This window comes from Schistocerca serialis, chromosome 7, assembly GCF_023864345.2.
Source record: "Schistocerca serialis cubense isolate TAMUIC-IGC-003099 chromosome 7, iqSchSeri2.2, whole genome shotgun sequence".
NCBI classification, from domain to species: domain Eukaryota; kingdom Metazoa; phylum Arthropoda; class Insecta; order Orthoptera; family Acrididae; genus Schistocerca; species Schistocerca serialis.
The window spans coordinates 592,573,002-592,593,823 of record NC_064644.1 but is presented as its reverse complement, the minus strand read 5'-3'; the positions used below and the strand labels follow the sequence as shown (position 1 = coordinate 592,593,823).

Below are 20,822 nucleotides of genomic sequence, written 5' to 3'. Positions count from 1 at the left end.
GCTATACTTTTTGCAAGAATTAGTGGTAAGACCGATGGAAATAACAAATGCTCTTGATTTTTCTTAACTATTGCTTTTTACATAAATCATATGTACGTGTTTTTATTTTCTTAAGTCTTGCTTCCATCATCAATCCCAACATCAGAACTGCGTTTATTGATCCGAATCCAAAACTGATCGTCCTCTAACAGATTTTCAACTGTCTTTTCCATTCTTCTAAAACTTGGACGCTTGAGCCCTTAGGCTGATTGTGCGATAGGTCTCACAAATACGGACTACGTGAAATTTATTACAAACCGCCTGGATCCCATCGTACTTTACGTTTTGCCGAATGGCGATAGGATCTTCCAGCAGGATAACTGTCAGTGTTACATGCAGTATCGATGTTTCTGTCAACCACTCACATCTACATGCCCTCAGGGGCTCAGCATTCGTTTTCTGAGTATGGGCTTCGCGACCCCAGGGTTCATGAGCTGTAGACTGGTACGCGCTACCTGTCCTCTGCCACTGTAAGCTGTGGGCATGCTTCAGTTCTCACTGTACAGTACAGCGGTGGAATGTTGTGTGCCACAGGAAAAGGGGATCTTGGCTTGACCGCCCGGATCACGAGGATTCTAATAACCTCTGTAATAAACGCCTAAATCTCAAGGTGTGCTACGCGCCGACGAGTGGCACGCAACAGTTGTTAGTGGGCAATATCTGGGGAATCTACGGCACCTTAGTGGTATGAGGATTACGCAGGCAGGTGGGGCTCTGTCTAGGTTGACTTTTACTCCCTTACCTGCTCGTGGGGTCGAGGTGAAACCCTCGAAATTTCCTCATAGTAGCTGGGTGGACCCCTGGTAGGTGCCAACAACCAGCATAACAAGAGGGCTAATGTAGCCAGTCCTCCTGACTCAGAGATTGAGTTCTTCCGTATATAGTAAGAGAAGGCATCCTGCTGTTCAGATTGTACTTTCTATTGCGAAGCAAAAAGAGGGCAGCAGTGACAACGTTTCGCTTTCTTATGTTCAAAAAAGTTTAGAGAACATCGCAAATACTCTGAAATTAGTCTAGCTAGTGTTTGAAACTGTTAGTTCACAACAAGTAATGAATCTATGGAAAGCTAAAAGCATTGGGGGATACGCCTTAGAAACGGAGCCCCACAACACCTTGATCCATAGCGAAGGTGCTGCGTCACACAGAGATCTGTTTGACATTCCAAAGGAGGAACCGAAGAATGAGTGGGCGCATGAACAGATCGTTGATGTGCAAAATATATGAAAATGATGTATGGGGAGCTCGTATAATCTGACTCCCTCATCATTACACTGAATAGCACGAAACTCCCGGAGGTAGGTTTTCTTCACTTAAGCGTATGGCCCTTTGCCCCGAAACCAGTGCACTGTTTTAAAAACAAGAACTCTGGCACGCCTTAGAATGTAAGGCTGTAGCCCCTTGGTGAAAAAGAGGCAAGGCCGCCCATGATGGAGCTGGATGCTTCTCTCCGAAGTATGTAACTTGCTCTTGTGATCACCCTGCTGGAGTAGGGACTGCAGTGTGTTTCTTGAAGAAGGAAGACACAGGAGATTACAACATCGAAACGCATCCTGTATGATAAGACCAAGAAGATGTATAAGGCCATTGAGCCTCCCACATTCACTACATCTTTTTCCTTCCGCCATTAAAAAGCCTAATTCGACAGCCAAAGTTTCTACACAAACAGAGGTTCCTAGTGTTAGCTCTAGTACCTGTACCTATTTTTGTCAGTGCACTTGTCAAGCTGCAGTTTTTTCAGAGCCCATAGCCCTCTCAAGAACATCAGATGGAGCCACTGTTGCCACAATGGCCAGAGACACCGGTCAGCCGATGGCAGAGAATTTTACAGCGACTACTGCCAATGTCAGCCAGGATCTAGGGATTCGCCAATACCATGCGTGGTGTCACCGCAAGGCACCACTCTTGCTAGGTTGTAGGCTTCAAATCGGCCGCGGTCCGTCAGTACACATCGGACCCGCGAGTCGCCACTGTCGACGCTAGCAGACCGAGCGCCGCCATACGGCTGGCCTTACGAGAAAAGCTAGCGCACTGACCAGTTCTACAGGCGACTTTAATAGGAATGGTTCACTTGTTATAGCTTCAGAGATCTCATTTGCAGAGACGCTAGTTAGCATAGCCTTCAGCTAAGTCAGTAGCTACGACCTAGCCCGGCGCCACGTACAGTTTATGGATTGACAATTGATCTATATGTGTGAAGCAATCAGAATTGTAAAGAAGTATTCGCAGTTCAGTCTATAACTGCTCTTGTAAACATTATTGTACAAAGTCAAGATCGACGTTCACCGCTGAAGCTGAATTAAAGCTAAGTATTCCTGTCTACTAACGTTCTAATCACCTAAGATGTTCCAGATAAATCCCGTCAAGTATAGTTCATTCATCCTCACGTCAGCCTACGAGATCAAAGCGTGCAGTTAATGGCCACATCTCGTGATCAGACTAAGAGTCAAATTGCGTGACTCATCCGGGTCACCCTTTTTCCACGAGGGCCGTAGTTCCACCTCATACATAACACCATGCAACTGTGGAGAGGGGCAAGTTGGACTTCAGATCCAACAATCCTGAATCTTACAACTGCCCGTTCTCCGTGTGGGAGCTGGAATCGACACTGTCTGAGACTCGTGATACTGCACCAGGTCACGACCAAATCCGCTAATGCAAGCTTCGACATTTACCTACACCATCAAAGAAAATCGTCCTCGAAAGTTTTCATTTGACATGGCAGACAGGTAAGTTCCCTAACTCGTGGAGAGAGTTATTTTTGACACCTCTCCTCAAACTAGGGAAGGACCACACATGTGCCACTAGTTATGAGAGTATCACTTGACGAGCTGTGTCGGAAAGACCCTAAAGTGGTTAACCGTCGTTTGGCCTGGTTGTTGGACACTAGGCAACTGCTTAGCCACCCTTATTGTGGATTCCGGAGATTCAGGTCCACTGTCGACAACCTGACCAACCTGGAGGCGGCTGTTCAGCAAGCTTTCCTATGCCAACATCTTTGACATCAGTAAGGCGTACGATACTACCTCAAGACATAGTATTCTAGAGCAAGTTCATCAATGAGGATTTCTTGGCCACCTACCCATCTTGATATGATCTTTCCAGTCTGAGCAGTTTTTACATTCCACTTTGATGGAACGCTATCGAATCGTTTTGAGCAAGAGAATGGTGTCCCTCAGGGCAGTGTTTTAAGTGTTATCTGATTTGCCATAGCCATAAATAGTATCATGTCTACTTTACAGGGTCCTGTACAACGTTTATTATTTGTGGACGATTTTGTTTTTCTGTTCCTCCTGCAGTCTTGCAACTGCTAGCCGTCAGTTGCAGCTTACAGTGCAGAGGTAAGAGGAGTGGGTTGTAAAGACAGGTTTACAGTTTTCTGCAGATAAGTGTGTTATTGTTCATTTTAATTATTCCCGTCGTATTTTTAATTTACCTGACTTTCATGTGAAAGATACCATTCTACACTCAGCGTGGTCGCTGGGCCTCGTTTCCCACTCCGACCTATTGTGGATTTAGTGCAGTACACCTCCGAGACCTGTAAGCCAGAACACAGAAGGCACTGAATATCATAGAGTGCTTTAGCTATAGTTCTTGGGGAGCAGACAGAGTACATCTGCTCCAGTTTTATAGGGCTTTCACGTGATTGCAACCAGACTATGGGTGCACAGTGTATGGGTCAGCGAGGCCTTCCTATGTAAAGATTATTGACACTATCCATCATGAGGAGATTAGGCTGACCAACAGTTCTTACAGGATCAGCCCCTTCCATGGTCTCTGTGCAGAGGCAGGGGAACCACCATTCACCATCCTGTGGAGGCACCTGATAGTGCTTCAGGCATGTAGGTTCCTCGCAGCTCTGACTTCACCTGTATACCGCCCTGTTGCTCGTCCACCTCTGGAACGGCTGTTCTCCAATCGTCCACGAGCAACAAGGCCATTTGGGGTCCACGAGCAACATGTACTAGAGTCACTTGGTGTGCAACATGTACAGCCCCAAATCCAATGTTGTAACTGCCTGCCACCCTGGTTACTGCAGAGCCCCAGAGTAATTTTGGATTTAATGCAGTACATCACAAAAGTTGGGAAGGAAAACATAGGTACAAAGAACGTAGCTGCGAAGAAACCATGGGTAACAGAAGAAATACTTCAGTTGATTGATCAAAGGAGGAAGTACAAACATGTTCCGGGAAAATCAGGAATACAGGAAAACAAGTCGCTGAGGAATGAAATAAATAGGAAGTACAGGGAAGCTAAGACGAAATGGCTGCAGGAAAAATGTGAAGACATCGAAAAAGATATGATTGTCGGAAGGACAGACTCAGCATACAGGAAAGTCAAAACAACCTTTGGTGACATTAAAAGCAACGGTGGTAACATTAAGAGTGCAACGGGAATTCCAATGTTAAATACAGAGGAGAGAGCAGATATGTGGAAAGAATACATTGAAAGGCTCTATGAGGGTGAAGATTTGTCTGATGTGATAGAAGAAGAAACGGGAGTCGATTTAGAAGAGATAGGGGATCCAGTATTACAATCGGGATTTAAAAGAGCTTTGGAGGACTTACGGTCAAATAAGGCAGAGGGGATGGATAACATTCCATCAGAATTTCTAAAATCATTAGGGGAAGTGGCAACAAAACGACTATTCACATTGGTGTGTAGAATATATGAGTCTGGCGACATACCATCTGACTTTCGGAAAAGCATCATCCACACAATTCCGAAGACGGCAAGAGCTGACAAGTGCGAGAATTATCGCACAATCAGCTTAACAGCTCATGCATCGAAGCTGCTTACAAGAATAATATACTGAAGAATGGAAAAGAAAATTGAGAATGCGCTAGGTGACGATCAGTTTGGCTTTAGGAAAAGTAAAGGGACGAGAGAGGCAATTCTGACGTTACGGCTAATAGTGGAAGCAAGGCTAAAGAAAAATCAAGACACTTTCATAGAATTTGTCGACCTGGAAAAAGCGTTCGACAATATAAAATGGTGCAAGCTGTTCGAGATTCTGAAAAAAGTAGGGGTAAGCTATAGGGAGAGACGGGTCATATACAATATGTACACCAACCAAGAGGAAATAATAAGAGTGGACGATCAAGAACGAAGTGCTCGTATTAAGAAGGGTGTAAGTCAAGGCTGTAGCCTTTCGCCCCTACTCTTCAATCTGTACATCGAGGAAGCAATTATGGAAATAAAAGAAAGGTTCAGGAGTGGAATAAAAATACAAGGTGAAAGGATATCAATGATACGATTTGCTGATGACATTGCTATCCTGAGTGAAAGTGAAGAAGAATGAAATGATCTGCTGAACGGAATGAACAGTCTAATGAGTAGACAGTATGGTTTGAGAGTAAATCGGAGAAAGACGAAGGTAATGAGAAGTAGTAGAAATGAGAACAACGAGAAACTAAACATCATGATTGATGGTCACGAAGTCAATGAAGTTAAGGAATTCTGCTACCTTGGCAGTAAAATAACCAATGACGGACGGAGCAAGGAGGACATTAAAAGCAGACTCGCTATGGCAAAATAGGCATTTCTGGCCAAGAGAAGTCTACTAATATCAAATACCGGCCTTAATTTCAGGAAGAAATTTCTGAGGATGTACGTCTGGAGTACAGCATTGTATGGTAGTGAAACATGGACTGTGGGAAAATCGGAACAGAAGAGAATCGAAGCATTTGAGATGTGGTGCTATAGACGAATGTTGAAAATTAGGTAGACTGATAAGGTAAGGAATGAGGAGGTTCTACGCAGAATCGGAGAGGAAAGGAATATGTGGAAAACACTGATAAGGAGAAGGGACAGGATGATAGGACATCTGCTAAGACATGAGGGAATGACTTCCATGGTACTAGAGGGAGCTGTAGAGGGCAAAAACTGTAGAGGAAGACAGAGATTGGAATACGTCAAGCAAATAATTGAGGACGTAGGTTGCAAGTGCTACTCTGAGATGAAGAAGTTAGCACAGGAGAGGAATTCGTGGCGGGCCGCATCAAACCAGTCAGTAGGCTGATGACAAAAAAAAAAAAAATAATAATACGGGAGACATTGCACACTTGCATTTCTTAAAGGTTATTTTGTGGCATAATAACTGAGCATCAGAACTCCACAGCTGTGTAGTTTACGGATGGAACGAAACAGAGGTACTCCGTTGGTTGGCCTGTTTCCATTATCGTGTCCTCAACATCTTGCGGGCATTGCAGCAGCTGAGACGTGCCTCAAACGCAAAATTTCTCTGAGTGCCCTTCACTCTCTACAATGCTTGTGCTCAGCAGATAAAATAGTCCACAATATTGAAGAGGTCCTCCTCCAAATACAACTGCTGGGGAAGGCGGTGTCCCTCTGATATATATCAGGGCACACGAGTATTGTGGGGAATGAAAGGATGGATGTAACAGCCAAGGAGGCAGTCGCGATAGTTATTTCAGTGTCCTATCCCTCTGCATGGTATCACTTCGCTGTTGAGGTACAGAGTCATGTGCCGCTGGGTGGAAGATTGGCTGGAAGTGACGTATCAAAAGCTGTGCCCCGTGAAGCTGACTACGCAGCTGTGGCGTACCTCTCAGCCACGAAGACGGGATGAGGTCCTTCCTACTCGTCTTCGCACAGGCCGCAGTCCTCTGACATTTCTTCTTGCTCTGGCGACAGGGCTCTCCAGTGCATGCAGCTTGCGGCCTACAGTTCACTGCGCATCACAGTTTGGTGGACTGTGCTTTATTTTCAGACTAGAGGGCAGCGGCAGGTTTTCTGGCAGACATACCATCTCTTTTAAGTGACATTGAAACGAATGTGGTTAGAGTTTCAAAGTTCTGCGATCTGTCCAGCTTTTTTCCAAATGTTTCAGGGAGATGTCCGCTGATGTTTTAGCTCCTCTGTCGCTTTACTTCTATTTCTCCTTTGTTTTACGACCTGTGGTGTGGAGTGATTGTGTGGCTCGACGCGAGTGACATGGGAGTGACTGAATGCGCCAACGTTTTTAGCCCTTTTACCCATAGTCGTTTCTTTTAATATTTGTTAGGACGCTCATAAGCTGTCAGCTGAGCGCCCGTACACCCAAAAAAGCAACAAGATCAACGATACCGATACAGCTGAGCCCTAAACATACGCACTCGCTCCAGCTAGGATTGTTACCACATGAGCTAGGTTCCTATCACGTAGTCGGCTGCGGTAATGCTACTTGGTGCCACAGTACGCAGCAGTCCCATGCAGTCCATGTAGTGAGAGGATGTGACCGTACATCCACGCAATCTCTTATTATAAAATTTTTGATATTGCTGAACAGCAGTCATACAATAGAATGAGATTTTCACTCTGCAGCGGAGTGTGCGTTGATATGAAACTTCCTGGTAGATTAAAACTGTGTGCCCAATCGAGACTCGAACTTGGGACCTTTGTCTTTCGCGGGCAAGTGCTCCACCATCTGAGCTACCCAAGCACAACTCGCGCCACATCCTCACAGCTTTACTTCTGCCAGTACCTCGTCTCCTAGCTTCCAAACTTTACAGAAGCCCTCCTGCGATCCTTGCAGAACTAGCACTCCTGAAAGAAAGGATATTGCGGAGACATGGCTTAGCCACAACCTCGGGGTTGTTTCCAGAATGAGATTTTCACTCAGAAGTAAAGCTGTGAGGACGGTGCGTGAGTAGTGCTTGGGTAGATCAGATGGTAGAGCACTTGCCCGTGAAATGCAAAGGTCCCGAGTTTGAGTCTCGGTCCGGCACACGGTTTTAATCTGACAGTCATAAAATAATTTTTAAATAAACACGCCGCCATTTGGCTGTATTGTTGTTTATTTAATTACGACCCAGCTTTTGGCCTTTCAAATTATTGGGGAAACAGAAAATGGGAAAGAGTGGAAAAGGTTAACTGAACCTTTAAAAATAGATAATAACAGTGAAGAATATATCATGAACCTTGTTATAAAGTATGGAGACAGACCCTATACGTAAAGCACACATCGATCAACATAAATATGTACTGTGAGACAATTTGTCGTATGTCCAGGAAATCTGTGCATTAGAAACATTTATATAAAATTACATACATTCTGGTTTCGTTACTATAGTTTTATTCACTCATTGTTAAGTCATGTGGAAGAATACGATTTTTGTTTTCTGTTAAAAACTTGTCAGCGTGAAGTTCAGGGAAACTAGATGACAAGTACTTTAAGAAATAAAAATCAATATTTAAGAATGAAAATTTAACTGATAAAGTGAAAATGCAGTAAGAAAGTTTACGTAATAGTATTGTGTACATATTTGTACTTTTTGTTGGATGATTAAAAGTATGCGCCGAACCGGGACTCGAACGTGGCCACTTGGCGTATTCTGGAGAAGTGCTCCACCGACGGAGCTGCCCACGCGGCACTCAGAGCTTTAGTTCCGCCGGCGCCTCCCTTTCACTGTACAAACTTCATTGTTCACCCAGCAGTGGCTAAGCCGTTTCTCCGCAGCATCCTTTATATCTGGAGCGGTAGCATCGCAAGTTGTGCAGGGGAACTTAGGTGAAGTTTGTCGGGTAGGAGAGCACAGGCAGATGTCCCTAGTTCGAGACCCCGTCGCCCGGCACACAAATTTAATCTGCCAGAGAGTCTCAAACCAGTGTACACTTCGCTGAAGAGAGAAAATTCATTATGTAATTATAGGATTTGATTCCAAGCCAATTTTGTCACCTAGATTCATATTTTTCAAGACTGTGTTGTCTCGCTGTTGCATGTTTCTAATCGATTATTACTAATTTGGGAAAGCGCACGCTTCTGATAACCACAATTTAAACAAGAATTGAAATGATACGGAAATAAGACACATGGGTAGGAAAGAAACTTAACTGAGGTACTTGTAGAACAAGTAGTCCGTACAAATAACCTGCGACTTGAATTCTGAGATTGCATATTACACTACTGGGCACTAAAATTGCTATACCAAGAAGAAATGCAGATGATAAACGGGTATTCTTCAGAAAGAAGAGAAATTTGTTAACATCGAGTATAGATTTAAGTGTCAGGAAGTCGTTCCTGAAAATATTTGTTAGGAGTGTAGCCATGTATGGAAGTGAAACATGGACGATAAATAGTTTGGATAGGAAGAGAATAGAAGCTTTCGAATTGTGGTGCTACAGAAGAATGCTGAAGATTAGATGGGTAGATCACGTAGCTAATGAGGAGGTATTGAATAGAATTGGGGACAAGAGGAGTTTGTGGCACAACTTGACGAGAAGAAGGGACCGGTTGGTAGGACATGTTCTGAGTCATCAAGGTATCATAAATTTAGCATTGGAGGGCAGCATGGAGGGTAAAAATCGTAGAGGGAGACCAAGAGATGAATACACTAAGCTGATTCAGAAGGATGTAGGTTGCAGTAGCTACTGGGAGATGAAGAAACTTGCACAGGATAGGGTAGCATGGAGAGCTGCATCAAACCAGTATCAGGACTGAAGACCACAACAACAACAACAAACGGGTATTCATTGGACAAATATATTATACTAGAACTGACATGTGATTACATTTTCACGCAATTTGGGTACATAGAACCTGAGAAATCAGTACCCAGAACAACCACCTCTGGCCGTAATAACGGCATTGATACGGCTGGGCATTGAGTCAAACAGAGCTTGGATGGCGTGTACAGATACAGCTGCCCATGCAGCTTCAAAACGATACCACAGTTCATCAAGAGTCGTGACTGGCGTATTGTGACGAGCCAGTTGCTCGGCCACCATTGACCAGACGTTTTCAATTGGTGAGAGATCTGGAGAATTTGCTGGCCAGGGCAGCTTATCCAGAAAGGCCCATACAGTACCTGCAACATGCGGTGGTGCATTATCGTGCTGAAATGTAGGGTTTCGTAGGGATCGAATGAAGGGCAGAGCCACGGGTCGTAACACATATTAAATGTAACGTCCACTGTTCAAAGTGCCGTCAATGCGAACAAGAGGTTACCGAGACGTGTAACTAGTGGCACCCCATACCATCACGCCGGGTGTTACGCCAGTATGGCGATGACGGATACACGCTTCCAATGTGCGTTCACCGCGATGTCGCCAAACACGGATGCGACCATCATGATGCTGTAAAAAGAACGCATTCATCCGAAAAAATGACGTTTTGCCATTCGTGCACCCAGGTTCGTCGTTGAGTACATCATCGGAGGCGCTCCTGTCTTTGATGCAGCGTCAAGGGTAACCGCAGCCATAGTCTCCGAGCTGATAGTTCATGCTGCTGCAAACGTCGTCGAACTGTTCGTGCAGATGGTTGTTCTCTTGAAAACGTCCCCATCTGTTGGCTCAGGGATCGAGAAGTGGCAGCAATGTCGCGATACGATAAACCGCAATCGCGATAGGCTACAATCCGACCTTTATCAAAGTCGGAAACGTGTGGTAGGCATTTCTCCTCCTTACACGAGGCATGACAACAACGTTTCACCAGGCAACGCCGGTCAACTGCTGTTTGTGTATGAGTAATCGGTAGGTAACTTTCCTCATGTCAGCACGTTGTAGGTGTCGCCACCGGCGCCAACCTTGTGTGAATGCTCTGAAAAGCTAATCATTTGCATATCACAGCATCTTCTTCCTGTCGGTTAAATTTCGCGTCTGTAGCACGTCATCTTCGTGGTGTAGCAATTTTAATGGCCAGTAGTGTATGATGTAGTTAAAGTAAGCCCTGTATTTCAGAAGAAAAGTTGAGATGACGCAAATCAGTTACCATAGATACTTTGTTCGAAAATGCGCGCAATACACTTTGAACGTCTGCGTACAGAGCAGATGGTTTTGCTGGCATGAACTCACCATCCTCATTCCACGCTCCCTCGATCTGGTAGGACGCCGTGGCGGTCCCCAAAAGGAAACCTTCCGGGAACTGGTTAACAGCTGTTTGTGCCGTAGCGACACTGAGCAGGGCTGCCAACAGAATCGGCGTCAACATTGTGTACGGACAACAATTAAACGCGGTAATTGGATTCCGTATATATACGTTCTGTGATACTTCACAATATTACTCAGCATCTTTATGCGGTGGACAAACAAAGTAATACGTGAAGGTTATCGCTGATTCTAATCTGGCAATAGCGATATCAAGTCGTTCTCGCTTTTGAAAAGATTTTCGGTAAGTGGTGAGGTGTGATTTGTCGATTACCAAGGACGGAAAGAGGGCAAAAACCAGTACAGCGAAGCAGGAAAAGCGCTTATAGATCAGGAAAGTGATCGTGGTTAATGCTGTTACAGATGTTGATGTAAGTGCAGAATAGGATGTATAACTGAGATTTCTGCAAAGCCTTTGGTACAGCTGACTACTTAATTTTACTTTTCAAGATTTGTAAAGTAATTTCTTATGCAAATGCCACAGAAGTGTTTATCTTCAGCCTGACCCCCTTCCTAAGTCGTGTAACTATAATTACATACAAAGTAAATATGGTGACAGGCAGACTCTTTCCTTTCTACCTCAAATAATGCACATCTTCTGACGTCTTCCAGTCACATTTCAGAGTGAACGAAAAATCAGTTTGAGAACGGCTACAGGAAATGTAGATACGCACTCAAGCGTATTATGGGAATAGATACAGAATAAGAGGCTAAACCTCAATTATTTCCAAGCCTAAGCAATTCTGTAGCGTTGTTCAGGTCCGAAAGTTCGTAAAACCATATTATCTTTGGGCCTAAACAGTTGTAGCGTCATCAACTCTGTATCCATTACAAAAATGGACACAAAAATGTACTAGTCATATATATCATAAATAAGGAGGTTAAAAATTCCGCTCCAGAGACGCACAAGTACTGCCTAATGGCACGTAGACAATGGATATAACTGCAACCTAAAAGGGTTTGAAGTCCGAAGTTTCGAGACATTTAAAATTTCTTCAAGTGAACTTTGTACTCCGTTTCGTTAATGACTGACAAGTCTTTCCTTATGAGTGTAATCTTATCTATTTCTGTCTTCTGACGTGGCGCTCTCAATGTGCGTTAGATTTCAGTACCTTAACAAGATGAGGTCTTTGTGTCACGTATCTGCCACTTCTCAGAGATTGTAGACATTTGGCTCTTTCGTAGGAAAACTCTTCACCGAGCAAACCTTAATAAATTTACATACACTACTGGCCATTAAAATTGCTACACCAAGAAGAAATGCAGATGATAAACGGGTGTTCATTGGACAAATATATTATAGTAGAACTGACATGTGATTGCATTTTCACACAATTTGGGTGCATAGATCCTGAGAAATCAGTACCCAGAACAACCACCTCTCGCCGTAATAACGGCCTTGATACGCCTGGGCTTTGAGTCAAACAGAGATTGGATGGCGTGTACAGGTACAGCTGCCCATGCAGCTTCAACACGATACCACAGCTCATCAAGAGTAGTTACTGGCGTATTGTGACGAGCCAGTTGTTCGGCCACCATTGACTAGACGCTCACATTTGGTGAGAGATCTGGAGAATTTGCTGATCAGGGCAGGTTATCCAGAAAGGCCCATACAGGACCTGCAACATGCGGTCGTGGATTATCCTGCTGAAATGTAGGGTTTCGCAGGCATCGAATGAAGGGTAGAGCGACAGGTCGTAACATATCTGAAATGTAACGTCCACTGTTCAAAGTGCCGTCAATGCGAACAAGAGGTGACCGAGACGTGTAACCAATGGCACCCCATACCATCACGCCGGGTGATACGCCAGTATGGCGATGGAATACACGCTTCCAATGTGCGTTCACCGCGATGTCGCCAAACACGGATGCAACCATCATGATGCTGTAAACAGAACCTGCATTCATCCGAAAAAATTACGTTGCCATTCGTGCACAGCTCATCAAGAGTAGTTACTGGCGTATTGTGACGAGCCAGTTGTTCGGCCACCATTGACTAAACGCTCACATTTGGTGAGAGATCGTCGTTGAGTACACCATCGCAGGCGTTCCTGTCTGTGATGCAGCGTCAAGGGTCACCGCAGGCATGGTCTCCGAGCTGATAGTCCATGCTGCTGCAAACGTCGTCGAACTGTTCGTGCAGATGGTTGTTGTCTTGTAAACGTCCCCATTTGTTGACTCAGTGATCGAGACGTGGCTGCACGATCCGTTACAGCCATGCGGATACGATGCCTGTCATCTCGACTGCTAGTGATACGAGGCCGTTGCGATCCAGCGCAGCTCTCCGTATTACCCTCCTGAACCCACCGATTCCATATTCTGCTAACAGTCATTGGCTCTCGACCAACGCGAGCAGTAGTGTCGCGATACGATAAACCCCAATCGCGATAGGCTACAATCCGACCTTTATCAAAGTCGGAAACGTAATGGTACGCATTTCTCCTCCTTACACGAGGCATCACAACAACGTTTCACCAGGCAACGCCGGTCAACTGCTGTTTGTGTATGAGAAATAGGTTGGAAACTTCCCTCATGTCAGCACGTTCTAGATGTCGCCACAGGCCCCAACCTTGTGTGAATGCTCAGAAAAGTTAATCATTTGCATATCACAGCATCTTCTTCCTGCCGGTTAAATTTCGCGTCTGTAGCACGTCATCTTCGTAGTGTAACAATTTTAATGGCCAGTAGTGTATATCAGTTTTACTGTGCAACGCAGACGAGGAGTAACGTTAGGAAATTTTGGCAAACGTTTCTTTCTCGTAGTGTGGCAACTCGTTTGCTTATTAGGTAAAGGTGAAGTCTGGTGCTCTAAAGGGCAGGTGGAGTGGAGCCCACCGCTTGCCGCGCCAATAGGAGTGGCTGGCCGGCGAGTCCGTGGCCCCAGCGATCTTCCACATCCGGGACGGATTCCCGGTACAAATATGTTAGCAGGCTAAGTGGACCTGGGCCGTGCTAGAGGGACTGGAACGAGGAAAATTCCCCACTCCTACCTGGAAATGAACCCGGTACCTCCAGTGTCTGAGCTTGCTGATCTACCCAGTAGAACAGTACGGACACTGCGTCTCTTGTTCTACATCTACATCTAAATTTATACTCCACAAGCCACCCACCGGTGTGTGGCGGAGGGCAATTTACGTGCCACTGTCATTACCTCCCTTTCCTGTATGGTTGGCGAGAAGAACGACTGCCAGAAAGCCTCCTTGCGAGCTCGATTTTCTCTAATTTTACGTTCTTGATCTCCTCCGGAGGTATAAGTAGGGGGCAGCAATATATTCATAAACTTATCCAGAAACGCACCCTCTCGAAACCTGGACAGCAAGCTACACTGCGATGCAGAGCGCCTCTCTTGCAGAGTCTGCCACTTGAGTTTTCTGAACATCTCCGTAACGCTATCACGCTTACCAAATAACCCTGTGACGAAACGCTCCGCTCTTCTTTGGATCCTCTCTATCTCCTCTGTCAACCCGACCTGGTACGGATCCCACACTGATGAGCAATACTCAAGTATAGGTCGCACGAGTGTTTTGTAAACCACCTCCTTTGTTGATGGACTACATTTTCTAAGGACTCTCCCAATGAATCCCAACCTGGTACCCGCCTTACCAACAATTAATTTTATATGATCATTCCACTTCAAATCGTTCCGTACGCGTACTCCCAGATATTTTACAGAAGTAACTGCTACCAGTGTTTGCTCCGCTGTCATATAATCATACAATAAAGGATCCTTCTTTCTATGTATTCGCAATACATTACATTTGTCTATGTTAAGGGTCAGTTGCCACTCCCTGCACCAAGTGCCTATCCGCTGCAGATCTTCCTGCATTTCTCTGCAATTTTCTAATGTTGCAACTTCTCTGTATACTACAGCATCATTCGTGAAAAGCCGCATGGAACTTCCGACACTATCTACTAGGTCATTTATATATATTGTGAAAAGCAATGGTCCCATAACACTCCCCTGTGGCACGCCAGAGGTTACTTTAACGTCTGTAGACATCTCTCCATTGACAACAACATGCTGTGTTCTGTTTGCTAAAAACTCTTCAATCCAGCCACACAGCTGGTCTGATATTCCGTAGGCTCTTACTTTGTTTGTCAGGCGACAGTGCGAAACTGTATCGAACGCCTTCCGGAAGTCAAGGAAAATGGCATCTACCTGGCAGCCTGTATCTAATATTTTCTGGGTCTCATGAACAAATGAATCTTAACCTGGCACCCGCCTTACCAACAATTAATTTTATATCATCATTCCACTTCAAATCGTTCCGTACGCGTACTCCCAGACATTTTACAGAAGTAACTGCTACCAGTGTTTGTTCCGCTATCATATAATCATACAATAAAGGATCCTTCTTTCTATGTATTCGCAATACATTAGATTTGTTATGATGGATCAGAATGATTCAAACAGACTGACACCGAACCGTTTTACTTTGTGAACCACCTCTACCATTCCCTCAGCGTAGGACAGCTGCATCAATAAAACCACCGCCAAATGTAGACGCAGAGCAGAATGAATGTTGCGCATTTGCGGGCAATGGAATCGTAAACCTAATAGGTGACAGTAAAGCCTGAGGGACTTCAATCCGCGCGTAGGGTATGGGCTGCTGGCATGGGTACAATAGAGAGCAGCCTCTCAGTCGCTACGGCGCTAGGATGCGGAAAGGTTTTGCTCATCTTTCGCACGATTGTAGTAGATACACAGATGTAACAATTGCTGCTCTAGAACGATACCTTCCCATTAGTTTTCTATCAACAGCGGTTCGAAGTCTTGCGATCCTCTCTGTGGTATCGTCCAGAGATCGCGGTGCCACAACAAAGTCGGCAACGCATGTGGATACCACGGAGGTTAGCGAGGGGCTGCTGCTGTCCGCAACGACGTGTGGGAGGAGCTGGAGAGGACCGCAGCCCCCACCTCAGCGACAGCAGCGCTCTCGTGCTGAGCATGGAGGAGCTCTGCCCCAGTGCGTCACCTCAGCTTCAGCAGTCAACATCATCGAGTAGGGCACTGGCAGTTGAAGTTTCTGAAGTAATGTACGTTTGTTAATGTTGCCTTTTGTACTGCAAGAGGACTCTTTGTTAATCTGTGTAACAGGTTGTAATGCCAATTCCTCGGACGACAAATAAAAATCAAAATTAGCTCCCAGTACCCCAAAGATTTCCGGCCAAGTTCCAAATTCCCAGAAAAGTGAAGTTCCATTTATCACTATTATTAGGACAATAACAAGTAATTAAATCAGGAATCTAAGACTTGACAATTCAGCAATCTACGAAAGAAAGATTAAATTTCAGTAAATTAAAAATCATAATAAATCGCAAAATTAGCATAAATTAACATTCGCAAAGTAGAAACAACGATCCCAAAGACTACTCCGTGTGAGTACTCTTTGGGAATCGTGAGTAATGACTAAGTATAATTCAATGCATTGTCACTACGTTACGAGCGTTAGCCGAAGCAGGTCATATATTTGAATGCTCGTACACGTAGGCGCGCTTAGATTGTTTTTGAGATTGAATATTTGCGATCTGTTTTTTTTTTTTTTGGTCATCAGTCTACTGACTGGTTTGATGCGGCCCGCCACGAATTCCTTTCCTGTGCTAACCTCTTCATCTCAGAGTAGCACTTGCAACCTACGTCCTCAATTATTTGCTGGACGTATTCCAATCTCTGTCTTCCTCTACAGTTTTTGCCCTCTACAGCTCCCTCTAGTACCATGGAAGTCATTCCCTCATGTCTTAGCAGATGTCCTATCATCCTGTCACTTCTCCTTAACAGTGTTTTCCACATATTCCTTTCCTCTCCGATTCTGTGTAGAACCTCCTCATTCCTTACCTTATCAGTCCATCTAATTTTCAACATTCGTTTATAGCACCACATCTAAAATGCTTCGATTCTCTTCTGTTCCGGTTTTCCCACAGTCCATATTTCACTACCATACAATGCTGTACTCCAGACGTACATCCTCAGAAATTTCTTCCTGAAATTAAGGCCGGTATTTGATATTAGCAGACTTCTCTTGGCCAGAAATGCCTTTTTTGCCATAGCGAGTCTGCATTTGATGTCCTCCTTGCTCCGTCCGTCATTGGTTATTTTACTGCCTAGGTAGCAGAATTCCTTAACTTCATTGACTTCGTGATCATCAGTCCTGACGTTAAGTTTCTCGCTGTTCTCATTTCTACTACTTCTCATTACCTTCGTCTTTCCCGATTTACTCTCAAACCATACTCTGTACTCATTAGATTGTTCATTCCGTTCAGCAGATCATTTAATTCTTCTTCACTTTCACTCAGGATAGCAATGTCATCAGCAAATCGTATCATTGATATCCTTTCACCTTGTATTTTAATTCCACTACTGAACCTTTCTTTTATTTCCATCATTGCTTCCTCGATGTACAGACTGAAGAGTAGGGGCGAAAGGCTACAGCCTTGTCTTACACCATTCCTAATACGAGCACTTCGTTCTTGATCGTCCACTCTTATTATTCCCTCTTGGTTGTTGTACATATTGTATATGACCCGTCTCTCCCTATAGCGTACCCCTACTTTTATCAAAATCTCGAACAGCTTGCACCATTTTATATTGTCAAACTCTTTTTCCAGGTTGACAAATCCTATGAAAGTGTCTTGATTTTTCTTTAGCCTTGCTTCCATTATTAGCCGTAACGTCAGAATTGCCTCTCTCGTCCCTTTACTTTTCCTAAAGCCAAACTGATCGCCACCTAGCGCATTCTCAATTTTCTTTTCCATTCTTCTGTATATTATTCGTGTAAGCAGCTTCGATGCATGAGCTCTTAAGCTGATTGTGCGATAATTCTCGCACTTGTCACCTCTTGCCGTCTTCGGAATTGTGTGGATGATGCTTTTCCGAAAGTCAGATGGTATATCGCCAGACTCATATATTCTACACACCAACGTGAATAGTCGTTTTGTTGCCACTTCCCCCAATGATTTTAGAAATTCTGATGGAATGTTATCTATCCCTTCTGCCTTATTTGACCGTAAGTCCTCCAAAGCTCTTTTAAATTCCGATTCTAATACTGGATCCCCTATCTCTTCTAATTCGACTCCTGTTTCTTCTTCTATCACATCAGACAAATCTTCACCCTCATATAGGCTTTCAATGTATTCTTTCCACCTATCTGCTCTCTCCTCTGTATTTAACAGTGGAATTCCCGTTGCACTCTTAATGTGACCACCGTTGCTTTTAATGTCACCAAAGGTTGTTTTGACTTTCCTGTATGCTGAGTCTGTCCTTCCGACAATCATATCTTTTTCGATGTCTTCACATTTTTCCTGCAGCCATTTCGTCTTAGCTTCCCTGCACTTCCTATTTATTTCATTCCTCAGCGACTTGTATTTCTGTATTTCTGATTTTCCCGGAACATGTTTCTACTTCCTCCTTTGATCAATCAACTGAAGTATTTCTTCTGTTACCCATGGTTTCTTCGCAGCCACCTTCTTTGTACCTATGTTTTCCTTCCCAACTTCTGTGATGGCCCTTTTTAGAGATGTCCATTCCTCTTCAACTGTACTGCCTACTGCGCTATTCCTTATTGCTGTATCTATAGCGTTAGAGAACTTCAAACGTATCTCGTCATTCCTTAGTACTTCCGTATCCCACTTCTTTGCGTATTGATTCTTCCTGACTAATGTCTTGAACTTCAGCCTACTCTTCATCACTACTATATTGTGATCTGAGTCTATATCTGCTCCTGGGTACGCCTTACAGTCCAGTATCTGATTTCGGAATCTCTGTCTGACCATGGTGTAATCTAATTGAAATCTTCCCGTATCTCCCGGCCTTTTCCAAGTATACCTCCTCCTCTTGTGATTCTTGAACAGGGTATTCGCTATTACTAGCTGAAACTTGTTGCAGAACTCAATTAGTCTTTCTCCTCTTTCATTCCTTATCCCAAGCCCATATTGTCCTGTAACCTTTTCTTCTACTCCTTCCCCTACAACTGCATTCCAGTCGCCCATGACTATCAGATTTTCGTCCCCCTTTACATACTGCATTACCCTTTCAATATCCTCATAGACTTTCTCTATCTGTTCAACTTCAGCTTGCGACGTCGGCATGTATACCTGAACTATCGTTGTCGGTGTTGGTCTGCTGTCGATTCTGATTAGAGCAACCCGGTCACTGAACTGTTCACAGTAACACATCCTCTGCCCTACCTTCCTATTCATAACGAATCCTACACCTGTTATACCATTTTCTGCTGCTGTTGATATTACCCGATACTCATCTGACCAGAAATCCTTGCCTTCCTTCCACTTCACTTCACTGACCCCTACTATATCTAGATTGAGCCTTTGCATTTCCCTTTTCAGATTTTATAGTTTCCCTACCACGTTCAAGCTTCTGACATTCCACGCCCCGACTCGTAGAACGTTATCCTTTCGTTGATTATTCAATCCTTTTCTCATGGTAACCTCCCCCTTGGCAGTCCCCTCCCAGAGATCCGAATGGGGGACTATTCCGGAATCTTTTGCCAATGGAGAGATCATCATGACACTTCTTCAATTACAGGCCACATGTCCTGTGGATACACGTTACGTGTCTTTAATGCAGTGGTTTCCATTGCCTTCTGCATCCTCATGTCGCTGATCATTGCTGATTCTTCCGCCTTTAGGGGCAATTTCCCACCCCTAAGACAAGAGAGTGCCCTGAACCTCTATCCGCGCCTCCGCCCTCTTTGACAAGGCCGTTGGCAGAATGAGGCTGACTTCTTATGCCGGAAGTCTTCGGCCGCCAATGCTGATTATTTATCAAAATTTAGGCAGTGGCGGGGATCGAACCCGGGACCGAAGACGTTTTGATAATGAATCAAAGACGCTACCCCCTTTTTTTTCTTTTTTAAATCTCATTTTGTTCGCTTTTGTTCGTTGCATCTGCTCGGGGCGGACGTCGTAAGACATCCGTTTAAGTTCGTTGTTGATCGATTAGCTCAGTTTTTTTTATTACAGAGGGCTGCTAGCCCTCTGACCGAACACGCTGAGCTACCATGCCGGCTGTGCTTGGACAGTGATCTAGGCAACGAACACTGATAGACAGTTTCTTTCATAATAGCCAGTGGTTTATGGAACTTCAATGATAGATCCGAAGCATATAATTTAAATCCCCCCAACACCTGGGAAAGTTTTCTTCTCAAGGCTCGGTTAGGAAGTGACTGATATTGTGCAATAAAACACCCTCTCGTGCCAAGTCGTGCATTTGTGATTTAAAATTCTATCAAGTTATTGACATGAAACTCCCGAGTAATAATTACGCGCAGCGATAATATTTGTCTGTAGCGCTCGGCGCTTGTGTAGAATCTTTGACTCAAATAACAAGCCCACTGTTACGATTTCTTAGATGCTTGAAATTGCGACCAGCTTGTAGGGAATTTGTTGTGGATGTGACTGTAGTGGTTTTATCATTAATATTTCATCATTAATCAGTTAAACATCGATTACGAACGATTAATTACGATTCTTGGTGAAGTAAATATCTCACGCACGTCGGTTCAGCACTGTTATTTTGTGTAACGTCGTCTTCGTAACTTGATAACGATCTCAACACTCTACCGACTGTCGCCGAGATTTAGCCGAACCAAGTACAAATCAAACCAAATCATCAAGAAGAAGAGGCGTTATATGGTGATGCTTTCACAATCAATGTAAATTATCACACAATCCTCTGGCGAGGAACTGTGGCAAAGTTAAGTAAATCTTGTATTCATCAATGTAACAAGTTGAACTAACATTTTATGTGTTTTAGTTTGATGAGCCTTCCTCCCAGAACACTCAAAGAACCCACATCCATGGTCGGACGACAGTAGCTTCCACTGGTCATAGCACTGTTCAACACTGCTCGAAAGCGACAGCCTGCGAACAGCGACTAAAGCGCAGTCGGCTAGACGGCTGTCAAC

The 20,822-nt window shown here is 44.3% G+C and overlaps 1 pseudogene; it reads right to left on the bottom strand.

The window, feature by feature from the left end:
• LOC126413270 (myrosinase 1-like) overlaps window positions 1–10,966 on the bottom strand; it is a 277,606-nt pseudogene extending 266,640 nt beyond the window's left edge.
• Between the last annotated feature and the right edge of the window lie 9,856 nt (window positions 10,967–20,822).